This window comes from Protopterus annectens, chromosome 1.part2 (genome assembly GCF_019279795.1).
Source record: "Protopterus annectens isolate FY-2018-M chromosome 1.part2, PAN1.0, whole genome shotgun sequence".
In the NCBI taxonomy this organism is placed as follows: Eukaryota; Metazoa; Chordata; order Ceratodontiformes; family Protopteridae; genus Protopterus; species Protopterus annectens.
This window is the reverse complement of record NC_056727.1, coordinates 642383682-642407197: the sequence shown is the minus strand read 5'-3', so window position 1 is coordinate 642407197 and position 23516 is coordinate 642383682.

Below are 23516 nucleotides of genomic sequence, written 5' to 3'. Positions count from 1 at the left end.
TACAGACCTCTCCGAAGCTCTAACCAAGATCTACTACAAATCTACAAACCCAAGTCTAAATTTGGATGCAACAGCTATCACCCTACTATTGCCTGAAATAGGCTCCCACTAGAAATCAGGATCCTTACACATCCTAAACAATTTAAGACAGCCACCAAAGAGCACTTTAAAAATCACTGGTCCTGCCACTGCATTCTCCCTCCTTAACATCCCCTACTTCTCATATCTTAATCTACTTTCTGCCCTTAACTCACTCTTCTCACTAGCTCTCTCTAATCTTCCTTGACTACTCTTTCTACTGCCTTCTAAAATCTATTAAGCAAATTGCCTCAGAGAAACATTATATTGTAATTGTCTTGCCTTCATGCAACTACATCATGATAAAACTGTTTTTTTAACCACTTACCCCAAAAACTATACTCATCTTAATGACATATTTCTTTTTATACATCTTGAAATAGTTATGCTATACTCTTGATTACTGACACTGTATAACATTATATTGCTACTTAATGCCTTGTAATAATCCTGTAACATTGCTGTTTAATGCTAATTTATAATGAAAATAGTATAATATGTTGGAGCTTTTCTCCCCTGGCCTCAGCTGAAAAAGGGCTCTTCAGCTCAGTCAGACAATCCCGGTCAACAAATTTAAAATAAATAAATAAATAAATACATTGTGTGCATTATCTGATGGCCCAACATCATTAGAATGCATGACCACATTATCCATATGATCAGATGCTGGACCATGAAACATGTGACTGCCCCATCCCCCCCACTGAGCTGGACAATGAACCCAATACAATTCCCCTTGTGTCACTGGCTGTACTGTCATACTGAGACACAATGCATTCCTGCTCAGGATCAGTTGATGGGCTACCAGAAGAGGCAGGCAGTGGATGTGATGAAAATAACTACAGATAATGCATGTGGTATACTGGTACATAGGTGAAAGAAAATATAGCAAGACTGTCTACGTGCAATTAATAAAAACTGTAGAACTTAACTTACTGGTTTGACATTGCTGTGGGTGTAGCACAGGCCATATAGTGCAGAGAATTATGAATTTGAATATAACAACAAAGACACAGGAATACATACCAGTCATGTCCTCCTCAGACTCCACTGTCAATGGTGAGGGTGGCAATGTCACTGTGATGTAAAAAGAGACATAAAAACAGTACTTCATTATTAGTAAAATATATGCTGTCAGGTATATTTTGAAAAGATGCATGATGCAATGTATATGATACAGACCCAATACTGGGTGGCCAAAGTGCCTGCACAGAATCCACATGTCCTACAAAATGTAGAACTGACAACTTAATCATAATCATCACATACGTGTGTGTAACACCTTGGGATATATATAAGGTATAGACAGTCTTACTGTATCCTCCATCCACTTGTGCAAGCAGAAGATGGTATAAAGTAGAAGCCGTAGTATAAAGTGAAACAAAACAAATGAGTATGTTAGAACATCATTGTCAAAAGCAGACAGATACTGCCAAAGGCTAAAAGTGGAATGACTGCCTAAAGATATACATACAGGAATGGGAATGACTATGTCTTGATGTCACAGCAGCTGTGCAATGCAAAACAATATTATTATAAAGGACTGTGCTAAATGCTACACATGGCAAGGTACAACATTTATACACAGCCTTGCCAGATGTGTCATCATCACAGTAGGCAATACGACTGCAATGTCTACTGGAACCTCTTGGTTATAATGGAACATAAGCACTGATTAACCACACAATCAAGACTGATAGCATGCAGATTCTAGCAATGAATATTGCTCTCCTCACATCCCTAAAGAGACACATACCTGATGTGTGTGGCAGACGTACTACAGATGATGGTCCTGTGCAATGCAACACATCATTAAAAAGAACAGAAGAGTAATAACATATATAAGAGTACATCATACATAATAAAAAATGTACCAGGTGTTAAGTCATCTGATTTGATTCCATCTCTTCTACTTAATGTCATATCTATAGGTTATAGAGCAACATACATAATATGCAAATACAATAATGTCAGAGGAGACTCCATTAGCAGACACATGATGATTAGTATATATATATATATATATATATATATATATATATATATATATATATATATATATATATATATATATATATACAGATAAATGTACCTGATAGATGCTGATGGGTGGATAATGTTGGTACCTCTGAGACAATTAATACAAAGTTATTTCCAATGAGGACGGTAGTATAATGAAATATACATTGCATAAATAATATAACAAAGTACTATACGTACTGTGTATCCAAGCAAGGGAGCTCTTGGTGCATGATATTGCTAGGGTGATGTGAAATGAAAAACACATGCCACATGTGTATGACTGTCTGTGACTGACACTTACATTAGGCTGTGTTGTATGTGAGTGGTGGACATACTTGTATACCCTGGTACACCAGCCTCAATTACTCCCCGGGTATTCTCTGATCTTGGCAGCCATGGTTATGTGAGGCAAGGAATATGGTGATGTAACTCAGAGAGATAATGGTAGGACACCACCAGTCGCACGTCTACCCCTTTACATAGCGGTGGAGTCAGTTGGCTGCATGAGGGATGACATCAACAGGCCTTACTGATATGGTTGTGCCCACCCATCGTGTTAAGCATATCAGTGATATCTTTCCATATCTGATTCCTCCATAGATTATTCCCCACCCATCCAAACAAATTGTGACCTTTTTGTTGCAGTGCCTCTAGTATAATGTAATTTTCCCTAATGGAAAATTATCCATATGTTTTTAATCATTTATCTGTAGAAAAAAAATGAAAATAGAATCTTGTGCAAATGATGTGAACATAAGTACATTGCTGTAATGCATATGCATTGCAGCTAGAATATGTTGAGATACCAACAGACATGTACCTTAAAATGCTATTCAAAATAATTGCATCATGTGATAACATTATTGACAGAGAAGCATATGGGACATTTACATCATGCTGGAAACAGGAACACGTCCCACGCATGTACAGCAAAGTGCACGGCCTAACTGAAGCATATGAATCAAAAAACAAACAGGCCAGCACTGAATTCTACCAAAAGAACTTTTAATAAAAAAGTTGAATGGGCATGAATACCCATGAATGAATATACAGAAAAACTGATATACAAAGGCTGATAAAGCATACTGGTTTCAGCATAAAGCCTTCATCAGTGCTGTATAGCAATTAATGTTACAATCAGTATATATATATATATATATATATATATATATATATATATATATATATATTTATATACCACAGCCTAACAGTGCACCACACAATTATCCAATCACAATTGTTCATTGTGTCATGGAGAAAATAAGCCATCTAATGTGATTATCCACATTTTTTCTTTATAATCCAAAAAAGAATGTAAATTTTCTGAAAAAGTGTTTGGTTTATGTATTCTATCTATAACTGTAAACCTAAGCTTAGCAGAAGGATGTAATACCTGATGTTTATATAGAACATTTGTGTTTCTATGACATTTAATGTCACTCATATGTTCTGATATTCTAAGTTTAAATGGGTGAGAAGTTTGCCGGACATAAAATGCAGGGCAGGTACAATTTACCAAATGCATCACCCAATTACTACTACAGTTTCCAAAAACTCTTATATCATATACTTTAAGACAATTAAAGGAAGTGAATGAGCTTTGTTTAGGGACCATACTGCAAAACCTGCAGTGTCCACATGGAAAACTGCCCATTACTGGGCCTCCTAGTAATGTAGTTTGCAAACTATTGTATACAATCTTGCCCTTTTTATAATGGTTAAACCAGCCCCCCAAGTTTTTTCCCCTTCTAAATCCAAACCTACATCTAAACGGCAAAAACTGAGCTAATCTCTCCTCCATATATAAAATATCCCAATGTGTATGTATAATATCTTGTAAACGTCTGGTATTACCCCCAAATTCCACAATAAATCCAAAATAAGAATCAGACTTAGAACTTTTGCCTTTATATGAAAAAGTCTGTTGTCTATTAATTTTATGGACCTTCTTACTAGCTAAGTCAACATCATATTTCCTAGAGCCTCAATCATAGAATCTTCGTGCCATACCAGATGTCTAAATGTTATAACTCTCAGCAGTAGACTATATTCTTTTTAGTCTTAAAAATTGAGATTTAGAGGTATTCTTAATAACATGGGGAGGGTTACAACTGGAGGCATATAACAAGTTGTTGAACTGGGGATATTTCCTATAAATATTACTGCTTAATGTACCATCTTCTTATACTTTAACCTCTACATCTAAGAAATTCACACTCTCCCGATGGTAATTCAGTATAAATTGAATTCCCCATTTGTTTTCGTTGAGATACTCAATGAACTCAAATAAATAATGCTCATCTGACCTCCAAATTAGCCAACAATCATCTAAGTAGTGACGCCAAATATCTATTTCCCCTAGAAATAAATTATGATTGACGTCATAGATTAAATGATGTTCAACACAGCCCATGAACAAGTCTGCATAAATGGGAGCGTAAGACGCTCCCGTGGCAGTACACTTGAGTTGTAAATAGCAAACATTGTCAAAATAGAAAACATCTTTTATTAAGCACATGCTCTATTAAGCACAAAAGAAATATATTAAATCCAGGCGGATAAAGGGGGACTTGAGACAGCCAAAAAGCCAGTGCTAATAAAGCAGCCCATTGTGAAATGTTTGTGTAAAGTGCACTGGCATCTAAGATGCACAATATCCAACCCTTTTCCAACTGCATGTTATTTATAATTTTCAAAAATTGTGTGGTATCTTGAATCTGCACTCTAACATATGTCAACAATGGTTTCAAATATTTAGTCAAATATTCAGATAGGGGTTCTGTTAAGGAGCCTTGCCCTACACTATAGGTCTACCTGGAGGTTTTTCATAGTTTTTATGTATTTTGGGTAGCATATAAAAAATTTGTTTAGCAGGATTCACTACCGTGAGATGGTATTTATCATGTTTAGATATCAGTGCACTTTACACAAATATTCCACATTGGGCTGGTTTATTAGCACTGGATTTTTGGCTGTCTCAGGTCCCCCTTTATCTGCCTGGACTTAATATATTTCTTTTGTGCTTAACAGAGCAAGTGCTTAATAAAAATATTTTTTTATTTTGACAGTGTTTGCTATTTACAACTCAGGAGTACTGCCACGAGAGCGTCTTTCGCTCCCATTTATGCAGACTTGTTCATGGGCTGTGTTGAGCATCATTTAATGTATGACGTCAATCATAATTTATTTCTAGGGGAAATAGATATTTAGCGTCACTACTTAGATGATTGTTGGCTAATATGAAGGTCAGATGAGCATTATTTATTTGAGTTCGTTGAGTATCTCAACAAAAAAAAAATGGGGAATTCAATTTACACTGAATTACCATAGGGAGAGTGTGACTTCTTAGATGTAGAGGTTCAAGTATCAGAAGATGGTACATTAAGTAGTAACGTTTATAGAAAATATCCCCAGTTCAACAACTTGTTATATGCCTCCAGTTGTCACCCTCCCCATGTTATTAAGAATATCCGTAAGTCTTAATTTTTAAGACTAAAAAGAATATATTCTACTGCAGAGAGTTATAACATTCAGACATCTGATATGGCCTGTAGGTTCTATGAGTGAGGCTCTTGGAAATATGTTGTTGACTTAGCTAGTAAGAAGGTCCATGAAATTAATAGAAAACAGACTCTTTCATATAAAGACAAAAGTTCTAAGTCTGATTCTTATTTTAGATTTATTAGGGAATGTGGGGGTAATACTAGCCGTTTACAAGATATTATACATAAACATTGGGATATTTTATATATGGAGGAGAGATTAGCTCACATTTTGCTGTTTAGATGTAGGTTTGGATTTAGAAGGGGAAAAAACTTGGGGGGGGGGCTGGTTTAACCATTATAAAAAGGGCAAGATGGTATACAATAGTTTGCAAACTACATTACTAGGAGGCCCAGTAATAGGCAGGTTTTCCATGTGGACACTGCAGGTTTTGCAGTATGGTCCCTAAACAAAGCTCTTTCTCTTCCTTTAATTGTCCTAAAGTATATGATATAAGAATTTTTGGAAATTGTAGTAGTGATTGGGTGATTTATTTGGTAAATTGTACCTGCCCTGCATTTTATGTCAGGCAAACTTCTTACCCATTCAAACTTATGAGTGACATTAAATGTCATAGAAACACAAATGCTCTATATAAACATCAGGTATTACATCCCTCTGCTAGGTTTAGGTTTACAGTTATAGACAGAATATATAAACCAAACACTTCTTCAGAAAATTTACATTCTCTTTTAGGTTATAAAGAAAAAATGTGGATAATTACATTAGGTGGCCTATTTTCTCACGGACTCAATGAACAATTGTGATTGGATAATTGTGTGGTGCACTGTTGGGCTGTAGTGTATGTAAATACTGATTGTAACATTAATTGCCATACAGCACCGATGAAGGCTTTTGCTGAAACCGGTTTGCTTTATCACCCTTTGGGTGTCAGTTTTTTTGTATATTCATTTATGGGTATTCATGCCCATTCAACTTTTTTATTAAAAGTTATTTTTGTAGAATTCAGTGCTGACCTGTTTGTTTTTTGTTACATTATATCATGTATCAAGTGGTCAAAATCTGTCATGAATCCTAAGGCCAAGTATGTGAAAACAAAGTATCACTTTCCACCATAGCTGTGTATACAGTGGTGGGATTTATATTCAGATCAGAGCCACTCACATAACTCCTACACTACCACAACAGCTGGCATACAGCAGTTGTAGGTATAGTCATAAACCTAAGTTAATGGGCATGGCACTTATTAACTATGTGAGGTATGACAAAACAATATATGTATTCAACAAAAATGCATTAGGACAGTACTGCCATATAACTTATGTAACATATATATGTGTGTTAAAATACCTACATAAACATGAACATCTTAGCATACAGGACTACTGTTTAATACCTCTCATACAGATGTATCACACACACCATGGAGTGTCATACAAACAAAACAATTATGGAAGTATGTGTTGGTGAGTTTCTGCAAATCATTCTTTGTAAATAAGCATTATCGACAACTCAGTATAATGATGTTATCCACAAATATACACTATCAAGCAGCTAGGTAAACTTGGCACATATTTGCTGATTCCATTCATATCTGCAGAACACTAAGGCATTTATGTTCCTCTTAACCATACATCTGCATATGTATACATAATCTTGACAATCAGAGGCATGTATGTAGTTCATCAATATTCTGGAAGGTTAATCCCATGTAAATAGCATAATTTGTTCCAAATGCTTTAATAAAGCAAAATATGATAGCCGAAGTATACACACAGGGCAATATTAACAATTTCAAAACAGCATATTACTCTAGAAGGTGAATGGTAACAGGTTACCCTATTGCAGCTTATCTTTATATCCATGAGGTAGCTATACCTAATAGTGAAGGAGCTAAGCATACATAATTAGTGAGCTTCATTAACATTTAGTGTTATGTAAGCACCTCAATGAACCTCTACTCAATGTAACTTCCAGAATCTTGACACATAGCTCAGTGTTACTGTACAATGCTCAGTGCAAGTGTCCAATAGGTGTCAGTGAATATATATCTCTGAAACACTGTGCCCTGTGCCAGCCTATAAACTCATACTACCCTACATGCAGCACATTTAAGCTGTGATACTGACACATTTAGTGACCAATAGGTGTCAGTGAATGTGTATCTCTGAAACACTGTGCCCTGTGCTAGCCAATAAACTCATACTACCCTACAGGCACCACATTTGAGCTGTGATACTGAGACATTTCAGATTAGAATCTTTCCATCTGTGAATGGAGTGGTACCTTAGTGAGCATTTTTATCTGAGCATCTATATCAAGGCCTTTAAAAACTTCAACAAAGACATTGATGGAGTGGAGGCTTTGGAGCATCTAAGCACTGAACTGGACAGAGAAGGAGGTAATGCAAACAATCACTGTCTATACAGTACATGAGCAGAGGATGCATGCATGCCCAAGGAACTTTGCTGTAATTGATATATGGAACCAGATGGTGATGGAGCAACAAGAATGAATTGGAATCTACTGGACTGGTGTGCAGGTCCACCACTGCTATGATAATCTTCACCAGAAGGAAGCAGAGATTCTTCAGAGGAGAGTCTCAGAGGTATGACACCAGCCACCTGATACCTACAGTAACTTGCATACTCCACACCTTACCACCTGTATTATCTTATGTGCATGTAGTAAGCATACATGTTTAGGTTATGTATTGTGTTTCAAATGTATTCCATGAATATCTGCAATACAGATATTAATTTACATGTAAGAATAATACATTTTAATCTTTAACATATATATTTGCTTACTGACACATTCTGAAGTCATCTGCAATTATACTGGGCAAGTATAAACATTATGCAGAACTGTCTTTTATACCCCTTGTATTAATATTGACTTAACACATACTGCTAATACTTTTATTCATTAATATATACATTTAAAACAAATTGAAAGAAAAGTGGTGTCCATTATTTCAACTGGTTTAACAATATGGCAGTGTGAATGTTGTTCCTCTATGTGTAGGTTCAAATGTCAGTATAGCATAATTTTGATAAAATGTTGGCAGTAATTTATTTACTATTGCACATCACATATGGAAGATTTATAGTAGTCTTGTAACTTACATTTCACACATCTAGCATAGCTGTGGTACGTTGACATCTATAGTGCTTACGCCATGGATGACTAAGCAGTTCTCCGTTATCTACAAAAACTTCTATAAAACATCATACCGTTTACTTCAGTTAATAATGATGTATGTGCGCTGGATTTAAAATGCTGACTTGTACATACATGCGTTACCTTATATTTACATTTTAATAATATTCATCCTATTCTCTTATACTCTGTTACTTCTGCCATCAGTTTAATAAATGTGAGAGCAATGTAGGTCACCATGGCTGAAATACATGTGAGCCTTGTAATCAGATTGTAAGTACAAGAAGTGTAAATCTGGAGTCCTTACACTCCATTATAGCTGCAGGGTTAGCACTGCATCTGGAGTCAGTCCTTGCACTTGTACCTCCTTTACATGTAGAAGTTTGAATCCCACAGTTATAGACACCTTCCTTTAATGGCCATGTATTATGGGTTTCAAATGCAGACAAATGTTTTCCTGAAAATATGAAAGATAAACTCAGTGTTCTAACTTGTTTTATACCCAGGAATACCCAGGATAGTTGTGCATTTTATTATCAGCAGAGTTTCCAGAATATTCAATAATATACTACTTTTCATTTACACATACATATGACATATATATTTGTGTGCACTCATGATTAAATATTAATTAATAGTCATGTTGTTAATGTAATTTAGATATTCATTTGGAATAAATAACAGTATTGCATGGTAACATGCATCTCCTTTGTGAGAATGCTGACATCACAAATGACTACCTTAAATATGACTTAGTGGTATCACTGTACGGAATGTGATCACATGCAGTCACAATTACAGATAGTTCTAGTATTTGAATCCTACTACAGACATTACGTACAATATTGGCCAGCTTGCTTATTTTTACACAGGTATAAGCAGGGATGCCAGATTTGTTACAGGACAAGTAGGGACCAAAAAAAAAATAAAATAAAAAGGTCTTTAATGCACAACATCACACAGTTCCGCATTAAACATTAGTAGCTCCATTTTGCGATTTCTTTGATTGGTTCATATACCAGCATATGGGCCAATCAAAAAAAAAAAAAACAAAAAAACAAAGCAGAGGCCTGTTTCACCAGGATTTCAACTGGCAGTGTGGGACTCGGGATCAGGCTGATGATCCCGGGACAGTCCCAATCAAATAGGGACGTCTGGCAACCCTGGGTATAAGTGACTTCTAGAAAATGTGTTATGAGACATAATGTTGTTGTTCTACTTTGTTTTTTAACTATGTTATGGATGTCAACATTTCATATCTCATTCCACAGTTTGGAGGTAATTATGTACAGTGTGGTGTTAAATGTGTTTAGCAGCTTATATAATATACAGGTCTACTTCTAAATTTCTAACTTCCAAAATGTCTACTTTTTATGGTCGAGACCATAAGATTGAAGTTTGAAACTTCAAAATTTAAATAAAAAAATAAATAAAAACAATTGCCCCCCTGCACTTCTTACACCCCCTGCTTATTAAATATACCAACTCCGAGATTGAACTACAGTGAGGAAAATGGTAAATATACTGTTCCGAGCTGTAAGGCGATTTCTGTTTAAACAGTCTAAAAGTTTCAAAACTTTGATCTTATGGTCTCGACCATAAGAAAGTCAATGTTTTGCAAGTTCAAAATTTGCAAGTAAACCCAAAATACATATATCAACTCTTACAATTTACTTATACTTTTCATAATGTCATTCATGTTTATGTATACACATTCATGCTTGGCTAAAATATGCATGTACATGTCTATATATAAAGACCAACACATGTACAAATAGGTATCTCTATTGATATACTGTATATATATATATATATATATATATATATATATATATATATATATATATACATATATATATATATATATATCCATCTATGTACTCATACATATGAATTTATTTGTATTCATGCATATGTACATGCAGAAAAATAGCAATGTTGATTTATTATTCATCATATTTATATCATAGGTATGTACTGCATTATCAGCATATTTACAGACATAAGAGGTTTGACTTCCATCACTTCATGCAGTCACAGTAAAGATCAAATAGCAGGGCAGGCAGGGTTCTGGACTGGAGTGTGAACATGAGCGAAAGTTGTATGCTTGAATTTAGCTTGCTCCACTTTGCGATTAGTTATCCTCATGTGTGCACTGTAATAAGTTTGAAACATCAATGTGATATTGTATGGCACTGCTTGTGAACATGTAATAATAACAATGTTCTTCACTGTTCATTTGTTTTCCATAGCAGTAATTATGTAATAAAATAATGCAATCCTCCTGTTAATGTAATACTTCATATCTTTTTATGTTTGCAGTTGCTGAGGACCATGCCCAAAACTGCACTCCATTCACATGCACAAGCTTGAGGAACAGCAGAGGGAGAGAAGGATGTGTTATTACTTTCTGCCGTTATGTTTCCTGAAATGCTATTAACATATTCTATTATGGAGGTTTAGATGCATATTCCTATGACATTCAGGTGTGTACCTGTTATAGTAGACTTCCCATAATGCGTTTGTGATGTTTATGTAATACATAGTAATTAATCATGCATAGCAATAATATCTAGTTCATTTTATGTGAAATGTTGACTTATCTGTTATTAACGTGATTTTTTTCTTACACTGAGGTTATGCACTATTGTTGACACAACCTAATGAAGCTCATCTTTCTTCAATTGGCATAATTATTTTGACATGGATGTTTTAAATTTAAGTTTGGTGCATGTGCTTTATTGTTGCATGTATACCGCAGCATAAAATACTTTTATTTTCACAGTGTACACTTGTCAACTAGTCTGTATGGCAGTTTTCTTGATGAATTGTATGGTGTGGAAACCTGTCTATTGTATTATTGAATGGGTGCTGGATGACTCACAGTCATTGTGCTGTTGGCAAACCATTACTGACATATAATGCTTGAGTTCCAGTGCTCTTGTAATGATGTATAACTGCACTCTGGCAATTTGTGTAACACTACTTTACACACTCTTTTCTGATATTAGTGTCACAAGTCATTCCTACTTTTATTGTATGTTCATAACCATCAATACAGTTTTTTCATATGTGCAAATAATATGTCAGCATAACACATAGTCAGTGACAGTGATATTTTTGTTAAGGAAGTGTTATGCATGTTTGTCATGTACATAATTTCTAGCTATTACATGCTTTTGCTGTGTTTGTCACTGTCTAAAGTGGTACAAAAACATTCAAATTCCATTATGATTAAATCTTTTTGTAATGTTATCCATTAACCATATTGCATTGCTAATCTCATTTGATTATATATTTGAACTGTGTTATTGCTTGTTAATATTAAAACATACATATTTTAGAATGTCAGCTGCACATAATACTGATTTATAGTGTCAGTTTTAATGTTATATTGACACCTCAACATAAATTTGTGTGACACACATTGAATAAAAACTAAGGGTCAAACCCCAAAAGAGTTGCTCTCAGTATAAGTGACTTCCTTTATTAGAATGCCTATCTGTAAAGAGGTTTACATTACAGAATAGATTACAGAAGAACTGCTCTCAGTGTAAGTTGTCGCTTATACTTTCGCAAGTTAGGCCCTATATCAGTGCTGCTTTAATTTATATAATGTAATGCTATAGCGTATGTTCACAGAATGGCATAGCAGACTTGTGTTTGAAATTACTGATATGTATGTCTATCTGTTGTTCACATGTGTGTTTTACATATATACAGAATACTTATACACCAAAAAATTAACAAGTAACAACAGATATATTACTGAAAAAAATAGTACTCTATGCCATGTCGTGTACCGGACTAACATGATTAAAATGTATGATTGGCACACTTACACATTTGTGACCTTCTATTTATATTATCAATATATGAATATGAGGGGGTGGCACAATGGGGCAGTGGTTAGCATTGTCAACTCACAGCAAAAGGTTCTACAGTTTGATTCTCAGCTGGGGAGCCTTCTGTGCAGAGTCTGCATGTCCTTTCTGCATTTGCGTGGGTTTCCTCCAGGTGCTTCAGTTTCCTCCCATATTCCAAAGACATGCAGCAGGTGGATTGGACACTCTAAATTGGCCCTAGGCACAAGTGAGTGATATGGATGAGCTACTGTGGCAGGGCTAGCCACCCAGCGGTGTAGTCTGAGGATGGATTAAGGGATGGATATGAATACATGGGCATTTTGAATTGTGCATACTCAACACATTTGTTATTATTAATATGTGACACCCGTGCACTGGCCCAGCAATCAAGGACCCTCAGTCTGCACCACTAACACCAGTGAGGGGCATCCATATAGGGAAAGGATAATAAATAAACACACACAGTAAAGTACAATTTCCCTTAAGAGCACACAGAGATCACAGCCAGTCTGGGGCTGGTTTCTCCCTTTCTCTCCAAGTTCTCAATAAGACTCTCCACTGGCACAGCTATAGGGTCCAGATCTCAGCCTAGTGGGCAAGCTAAAACCTCCAGCACCCTCTCTGTCCATCCAGTGCTTCTTGTCCCAGCCCAAGTAGTTGACACACACACACTTTGAGATAAGAGTTATATTAAACCACACAGACACTCCTGGGGAAGGCTGGCACAGGTTCTCCAGCTGTGACCCTTTTATCCAGACTATACAGTAGAAATCACTGCCAGCATCCAGCTAATATTTTTCAGCTACTCAAAGGCCCTTATGAGGGGTGTCCAATTATTGCTGTGCAATATTATTTTCAAACTGGTAAGTGCAACCAAACAGTCAAGGCTTATTTGGAGTGAAATGGTACAGCATCACTATCTACATGCAATGTACACTTAGAGCTTAAATTATCTCTACACGAAACAGCCACAGTTGAAAGGTTTAAAAATATTTAATAATAAATAATGAAAACACAAGACAATGCTTTTTTACTACACAGTGCTAGTCAAGAGTTCAGAGATCACAGAGAAATACTTAAAATAATACAGTAGAAAAGTTCTGACATCACAGAAAACAAACTAGTCTAATCCTATTATTTCCTAGCTATATCTAAGAGAAAACACAGTTCTAAATAACTTACATATAGAGCAAGACAGTGCTGGTGATGTTGGATGATCTCAAGACAAAAATGCTCAGAGCACTCTGATTATCTCTCTTTAAATTGATAACACAGAGCTGCTTCACATGACATCATTCTTCACACTTCTCTGGTGTTCCCAGGCTAACAGAAATCATATTTACATTCGTTATACCTTGTCAGAAACCAGAGCATTGAAGGACATTTACACATGCAAATTCTAGTCATTAACCCTGGTCTTAAAACAATAGGCAGGATGCCTCCCTCTAGACATATCGGCTCTGAATTTAGACATCAAAGAATTGACTTATCAGCTTTGTTACAGCAGAGTGCACTGTTTTTCCATTTTTGCAGTTCAATATTTAATATAGTCTTTTCACATTTAAGAGAATAAGCCTGTGGTTTACATTAATATTTACAAATGACAGAATTATCTACAAATTTCTATCTGGCTAGGCTGGCACCCTTCACCTATCTTCACAAATTCCCCCCCCCTCAGATAACTCAAACTAGTTTTTCAAGTGACCCTTGAGAAACGTTGCTTGAGAGGGTTAGGTCTATCTGAGTATACCTTACCCCATTCCCTGTCTTGAAAGCTCGTCTGTGCTAATCCCACTGCAGTGGTGCACTGACATATCATGTGCTTGCAACCATAGGCTCCATCTTAGCAACTTGGCATTTTGCTGGCTGGCTCTGTTTAACCATGTCAAGTCTGTGATGGGAGCAGCTATGGTACTATAACTGGGGACGAATGTTCTGTAGTACCCTGCTGTCCCTAAGAATGCCCTCACCTCCTTTTTGGTAATAGGTGCAGGCCATGCCTGAATGGCTTCTATTTTGGCAGGTTCTGGCCTGATCCTACCACTCCTCACTCTATGTCCCAGATAGGAAAGCTCTGCCATACCCACCTGACATTTTCTCAGCTTAATGATCAACCCTGCCCTCTGTAATCTGCCCAGCACCTCCCTGACATATTGAAGGTGATCTTGCCAGGAATGGCTGTAGATGACAATATCATCTAGGTAAGCAAGAGCAAACCCTCCTGCTCCTGCTAGGATATGATCTACCAGCTTTTGGAAGGTCACAGGGCTGAGGCATTTTTCATCCCAAAGGGCATCTTATCTTTGTGAACTCATACAAGCCAAAAGGAGTCATAAAAGCTGATCTCTCTCTAGCACTGGGATTCAAGGGCACCTGCCAGTAACCCTTGGTAAGATCAATGGTTGTAAGATACTTAGTGCCACCCAGCTGCTATAGGACCTCATCTGTCCTAGGCATAGGGTAAGCATCTGACTCTGTGTGACTATTTAATTTCCTGTAGTCCACACAGAACCTGGTGCTGCCATTCTTCTTTGGCACCAGCACCACTGAGGAGGCCCAGGGACTGTTGGACTCTTGAATCACCCATAGTTCCAACATCTCCTGTATTTCCTCCCTGAGAGTCTGTTTGACTCTCTCAGGCACTGTATAAGGGGCCTACCTAATAGGCCTTTGGGGCCCTGTATCCACCAGGTGGGTGCACCCTGGTTTCCCAGTGAACATGCCCCCAAACTGCTGTAACACTGCTTGGATTTCTCAAACTCGTGTAGGAGATAGCTGCTGGGACATTGCTAATCCTTCCACCGAGATGTCAGTCCGAGCCTCACTGAGGAGATCAGTCACCAGATCTTCTTCAGATTCCTCCTCTAATCCACTGCAAATGCTCAGCACAAGGGGATCCTGATCATGGTAAGGTTTTATCATGTTAACATGGTACAATTTGTGCCCCTGCCTCCTGCCTAGCAGTTCCACCATGCAGTTAACATCACTTACCTTTCTTACCACCTTATAGGGTCCCTACCATGCTGCTTGCAGCTTGTTTTGTCTGACAGGAATGAGAACCATTACCTGCTACCCCACAACATACTCTCTAGCTCGAGCATTCCTGTCATACCACAGCTTTTACTGTTGATGGGCTTCTGCCAGGTTTTCTGGGGCCAAGCCCATGTGTTCCCTGAGCCTTGTCCTGAGGTTTAGGACATATGGCACAAAAGAATCCTTGTGAGGTTCACACTCACCTTCCCACTCATCTAGAATTAAATCTAGAGGTCCCCTCACCCTATGCCCATACAACAACTCAAAGGGTGAAAACCCTATGGATTCCTGGGGAACCTCTCTGTAAGCAAACAACAGATGGGGCAAATAATTGTGCCACTTCCTCTTAAACATGTCTGCAAATGCCCGTAGCATGGGCTTGATTGTTGAGTTTAACCTCTCAACCAGACCATTGGTCTGGGGGTGGTCTTCAGGTGGTTCACCCCACATTACTTCCATGGACAAGCCAGCAGTTCTGACATGAAATTGGCACCTCTGTCAGTCAGTATTTCTTTTGGGAAACCTACCCTGCTGAACACAAAGCATTTGCCACCTTTTCTGCCACTGCCTCAGGGTATCATGTAGCATAATCCACTACCACTAGGATATACATTTTCCCTGAGGAACTTGGGGTACTCAGATGCCCCACAATATCTATAGCTACCCTCTGAAATGGCTCCTCTATCACAGGCAAAGGCATCAAAGGAGCTCTCACCTTGTCTCCTGCCTTGGCTACCTTTTGGAACTGCTCACAGGTCCTGCAGTACCCTGTTACATCTCTGGAAATTCCAGGTTAATTGAAGATCTGCATAATACATCTCTTTGTACATTTTATACCCCTATGACCTGTAAAGGGAATATCATGGGCTATGGCTAGAAGTGCCAGATGGAAGGCTCTAGGCACTACCAACTACTGTACCCTCTCACTTTCTAGCCCTCCCTCAGGGGTCCACTGTCTATACAGTAACCTTTTGTCCCAATATACAGATTCCCCCTTCCCTTGAGAATCAGATGTCTCACTAGCTACCTGCCTCCGGCTTTGCAATGTAGGGTCTGAGAGCTGAGTCTGTCTCAACTCTCTCTTTGTAACCCTTCCCAGCTCCCTTTCCACAGGAAGTCTGGCATCCTCTGACAGTGGTGCCTCACTGTCAGCCTGGGTACTACTACTCACCTCTACCTTTGCAGTCACTCTGTCCAAGGAAACATCAGTACCCACAAGCAGCTGTGGCTCACCTTCAGACTCACTGCTACAGAGTAGCTCCTTCCCTGAAGTAATCCACTCACCAGTCCTGTCTTCAAGTATGCAGTCTATCTGTGTGTCTCCCAGGCTACCAGACCCACATGCTTGTCTCCTTTCCTGACTGCGTGTAACTGAATAAGCACATGCTATTGCCTCATCCAAACCCTTCCCTATCAGGACATTTTCAGGATGATAGTTTGCTATCCTTGTTGTCTCAAGACAACCTACTATTGGCATTTTGTCTTTCCCACTCACTGGCTCTCTCACCTTTTGTTCCCCACCTTGCCTCCATAGATGTCTGTATGCCACATGGCTCCACTGGTTGCATTCAAAACATTTAACCCTAGGTCCTGGACATGTACCTGGACTAGTGGCTTCCCCGGCTACTGGCAAATTCTGTTTGGGCAGTCTGTGCTGCCCACAATGGGTCCCTTTAGACCTATGAGCAGTACTGGAGGTCCCTTTCCCTTGTAGGGATGCCCTGCTTGCTAGGTATAGGTCTCCCTTATTCCCCAATTCATCTGAAGTAGCATATTGTCTATCAGCTAACCAGATCCTCATCTCCTCAGGGAAAGTGTTAAGAGCTTGTTTCCTCACCAAAAGGTCTGCCAGCCCTTCAGAAGTGGTGACCTGACATCCACTCACTCACCTATGAAAATAAGTGCCCAGTTCAGCAACATATTCACACACACTTTCATCTACCTTGCATCTATTCTCACAAAACTTTTTCCTTTACATTTCAGGTGTTAGTCTAAAACATTCTAACAAGTGATTTTTAACAGCAGTATAATTAAAATATTCACAATCAGCAAGTTTAGATAACACAGTTACAGCTTTACTGTGAAATAAGGGGGTCAGGAACCGTACCCAGAGCCTTTGGTCAACGTCATACTGTTTACATACCCTCTCAAACATATGAATGAAACTATCAAAATTATCCCCTCTTTAAACTGCAGAAGACATTTGCTGACCTTTTATGCTTCTGGGGTCCAGTCACTCCCTCCCACATTACCTCCATCACTCTGGCGAATAGTCAGCATCTCCTTCTCATGCTGCCTCTGCCTCTCCTTTTCCTCAGCTTACAAGCATAGCAGTTTCTCATTCTCCTCAGAGTGTAGATGTCTCAGTCTCTCAGCTGCTTCTAATTCCAAATGCCTGGACTCCAACTCAAGTATCTTTAGCTCCAAATGGATTTTTAACTCCTCTGCAGAAAGGTTGAGCTGTCCATTCTCTGAGGGTGGTACATCTCCACTGCCAGTCTGATCGTCCTCCTGGTTGCTGTTTTCTGCTGCAGCTGTGACCAAAGCTGCAATCATGTCTGCCTTAGTCAGGTGTCCATGCACCAGTCCCCTAGCCTGGCACATCTCAGCCAGCTGGCTCCTTGTCAGCTTTCTATATTCCTCTGCTGACATGCTGCCGGCTCTCCCTGACTAACTAAGCTAACAAAAGAAATAAAACAATTGTGATCTGAAATTTGAGTATTCACTGCATGGCTGATTTGGAGTACAAAAACACCTTCAGTGATCACTGTACACAAGTTACAGGAATTCACTCTACCCACACCACTACAAGCCAATTAATGTTTGCCAACCAATTAATATGTGGTGTGGATATCCCACCACTGCCAAAAATTAATATGTGATGCCTGTGCATTGGCCCAGCAATCAATCCTCAGTCCTCTCCAGTAACTCCAGTGAGGGGCATCCATATCGGGGAAAGGATAATAAATACACACACAGTAAAGTACAATTTCCCTTAAGAGCACACAGAGATCACAGTCAGTCTGGGGCTGGTTTCTCCCTTTCTCTTCAGGTCCCCAATAGGACTCCCCACTGCCACAGCTATAGGGTCCAGATCTCAGCATAGTGGGCAAGCTAAACCTCCAGCACCCTCTCTGTCCAATCAGTGCTTCATATCCCTGCCCAAGTAGCTGACACACACACACTTTGAGATAAGAGTTATATACAACCACACAGCCACTCTTGCGGAAGGCTGGCACAGGTTCTCCAGCTGTGCCCCTTTTATCCAGACTATGCGGTAGAAATCACTGCCACCATCCAGCTAATATTTATCAGCTACTCAAAGGCACTTATGAAGGGTGTCCAGTTATTACTGTGCAATATTATTATCCAACTGGTAAGTGCAATCAAACAGTCGTGACTTGGTACAGCATCACTATATACATGCAATGTACTCTTAGAGCTTAAATTATCTCTACAAAACAGCCACAGTTGAAAGGTTTATAAATATTTAATAATAAATAATAAAAACACAAGACAATATGTCTTACTAAACAGTGCTAGTCAAGAGTTCAGAGATCACAGAGAAATACTTAAAATAATACAGTAGAAAAGTTTTGACATCACAGAAAACAAACTAGTCTAATCTTATTATTTCCTAAGTATATCTAAGAGAAAACACAGTTCTAAATAACTTACATATAGAGCAAGACAGTGCTGGTGATGTTGGATGTTCTCAAGACAAAAATGCTCTGAGCTCTCTGATTCTCTCTCTTTAAATTGATAACACAGAGCTGCTTCACATGACATTATTCTTCACACTTCTCTGATTTTTCCAGGCTAACAGAAACTACATTTACATTGTTTACACCTGGTCAGAAACCAAGGCAATATAAGACATTTATACATGCAAATTCTAGTCATTAACTCTGGTCTTAAAACAATAGGCAGGATGCCTCCCTCTAGACATATCGGCTCTGAATTTAGACATCAAAGAATTGACATATCAGCTTTGTTACAGCAGAGTTCACTGTTGTTACATTTTTGCAGTTCAATATCTAATGCAGTCTTTTCACATTTAAGAGAAGAAGCCTGTGGCTTACATTAACATTTACATATGACAGAATTATCTACAAAATTCTATCTGGCTAAGCTGGCAGCCTTCAGCTATCTTCACAATTACACCTTTTTATCTTTTGTTATACAGCACAGAAATAAACCTTATGGGCCAGGTCTGGTGACCATTACAGTGGTACTATGAACATACTGGACAGGAATGCAACTTGGGCAAGAATTGCACATTTACTGTTTAATACATTTTGATGTTGTTGCTTACAAATCATATAATCTTTTTTACAGTTATGTTGATGCACATCTGATAGGAAAGTAATAATAAGATGTTGCAGATGTCTGTAAGGCGAATTGTGTTATGTGACATGTCAGTATATATTCCATGAAGCACTAGATGCATGTGGCACTATAGGAATACTTGCCATGTGTATTACAGCCAAATAGACATCACTATTGTTTGTGTCTGACCTCTTTTCCAGGCCCTTCGTAATGCTTCAATAACATTTATTGTGCATTATGTAATCTCAACTTTGGTATACTATAAACATGCATATTACTAATGGCAAGCTTTGTAACAGAATTGTCATAGCAACGCAACATACGGTGCCACATAATTTATGTGATGTCTGTTTATATACATAAGTAATGAATATGTATTTTAACAGGTCTACTTTATAACATCGAAGACACATATACTCGAATTACATAACATCGACACGATAATAACGAAAACCCGTTTACTTGAAATATTAAAATAATGAAACCCGGAACATTGAACTTTTCAACCCACCACAAGTCCAGTCTTCACTTAAAGGAACACTGTTCTGTTTAAATACAGCCTACACTAAATAAGTATCAGCAATTTTGTGAGGTGCAAGCCTCCCTGCACTCCCCCACACCCTAACTTATATATAGAAACACTGAGATTGCAATACAGTGAGAAAAGGGTAAATTTCCCAATCCTGACTGTACTGCAATCTCCATTTCAAACTGCTGAGACATATTTAGTGTAGGCTGCATTTAAATAGAGCAGTGCTGCTTTAAGTGAAGTGGTAGGTTGAAAAGATGGATGTTCCAGGTTTTGTTATTTTAAGATTTCGAGTAAATGTTTTTTTGCTATTATCATTTCAATGTTATGTAATTCGAGTATATAGGTTTTGCTATTATCGTCTCGATGTTATGTAATTCGAGTATATGGGTCTTCGACGTTATGAAGTAGATCCATTTTAACAGGTGTATGAATGTATGTGCATGCCTTATCTATGAGTGTGCTTCATTTTGCCCATGTTTGGTATATGAATGTGATGTATGTTACACACCATTTTGTAATTTTTCATGGATTGGATATATGCCTGACTTCAAATAAGGCATTATAGTTGAATAAGGTCAGATCATAGTGTAACATCACATACATAACAGTTAAAACATAGATAATGTGTACTTTATGTCAGAATTTTCAATTATTTTTTTTAAGTTATTCTATATTATATATTTGTCATGGTGCTTCTGTGTTGAAATCTGCCAGAGTATGGGACCTCTGCTGCTTCACACATTGGACAATGACAACAACACACCCGACCACTGCCAGCTGAGTCAGAACCCAAAGACCAGGAAGGGAACCGTGACAGTGATGATGACAATGATGACAATAGACTTGTACCTGCACGTGGCATTGTTCATGCAGATCAGTAGAGAAAATGTCCACCACCACACCACACAAAAGACCAGATCTGGGATGTAGTGACTGATGTGCTCCAGACACAGATGAGGGTCCTGATGGGAAACGTTTTCCATGTCATGACATAAGATATGTGCGACTACTTCTAGGAGATCGTTAGGTAGATCATTTGTGATGTTTACCCCATCAGGGTGGTCCCTCAAGAGTGTAAGTATTGTATGTGTGATCCACTTATGTAATGCTGCCACCATCGTGTTTTAAATAATCTATGTTGTATGGCATAGGCACAGTTGCGCACCCATCCCATATTGCTGACATGCTTTTCAGACCTAAGTCATGATGAACACTGCACATATCAAGTCATACACGGCTTTATCTTACTGTTACAGTATGATACACATTAGCAAATGACACATGCACTACCATTATAATTTACATAATCATCACAAGCTGTCATTACTGCAGACATTGTTCCATATGGGCAGGGGTGTTATTCCTTCAATCTCTATTTTTGTCTACTCATTATGCAAGCTAAAGCCCCTGTGAAAGTTCTGCTTGGCTGAATTGATCTACAAGTGAAGTTGAATAAGTTAAGAGTGAAATGATCTGGCTTGGCTAGAAAAGCTTCAAATATTCAAACCTTAACTTACTAATTTTTTTTTCATTGATATTTGAAGGCTTTATTGGGCACATCTTTTTCTAATCTAAAAAAGGTCATGCACAGAGAAGTGCCTACTATTTTATCTCTTGCAAGAAGAACACCTAATTCTCTGCATAATGCTATGGAAACCTTCATGCCTTGTTTAGTTTATGCCACATCCTCACCTATGATCAAAACATTGTCAAGACAGTGTATGGGTGCCAGTTTGACATACTTTGTTCCTGGCACCATTGTAAAGCTGAGCTAAAAATTTCAAATATGTATAATGCGGAACAACTCATTGGTATGGCTGTATCAAAATAAAGTCTATTTTTGAAGGAGAAAATTTGCAAGTCTTCCTTCCAAATGGGTAATAATCTGAATATCATCTTTATATCCAGCTTAGCTAGCCATGGATTGTTAAAAGAGATGATGAGTTTTGATGCCTCATCTAACACTGTGTATTTTATCTGTGCATTTCCCCTGGAAATTAATCCATTGACTAAGAGCCCTGCTGGGTATGAAAGGTGGTACATTAACCTAAATTTGTCTGTTTTTTTCTTGAGGATTAGACCTATGGGGAATGCCATGAACTGATCCCAAAGGGACAAGAGGAATGGGTCAAAAATTCTACCAGACTACATTTCTTCTGTAATGATGCTTTCTATTAATTCCTTCCTTCCCTGCATGGATTTCAAGTATTTAGCTACTTTATTGTTGAATGGGGAGGAAGATTTCAATGAAAATCCTTTGGGAAACATCTTAGATTAACTTGCGATCTGCTAGGTAGCCTTTCAATTCAGAGGTTTGTGCTTCTATCCTGATGCTAGAATGAGTTGCTGCAAAACTATGTACCTCATTGATTAATTAATCCCCTGAAGCAATGAAAAGAGACTTTCCTGTGCTGTAGAGGAATTTGCTTTTCTGATGACCCAGTACCATTGTTGGGGATTGTTGTTATCTGTTTGGATGTGCTTAGCTTTTGCTAGCAATTAAAAATTGGATTGGCTATTCTGCACTGAAAGCATGTATGTGTGAAAAAACAGATGACCAAAAACAATGTCCACTGTTGAATGCCCAGCATGCTTTGATTTCTTGTATCCTTTGGATAAGGCCTGATTGATATGTACTGGCTCTTTTGTAACATCACAGTTATTCAAGCATCTGGATACATTTGATCCCATTTTATATCTCTGTAGATAGCTTTTATTTTTCTTAACTTTTGATCATTAACTAATCACACTACTCCCCCCTCCCCTGAATATGGTGAGCTCCCTTGATTGCTAATAGATAAAAATGAGGGGGTAATATCACTTGCAGGTCTTTTTCTATGACAATCACTGTATATAACAAGGAACCTGATGCCCAGCTGCCCCAAATATTAAGTGTCTGATAATTATTAGCTGACTTGCTTAATGCCACCAGGGCAGACATCAAATCTTTGGATCCTGATTTCACAGTATCTACCAATGTCTGAACCCCA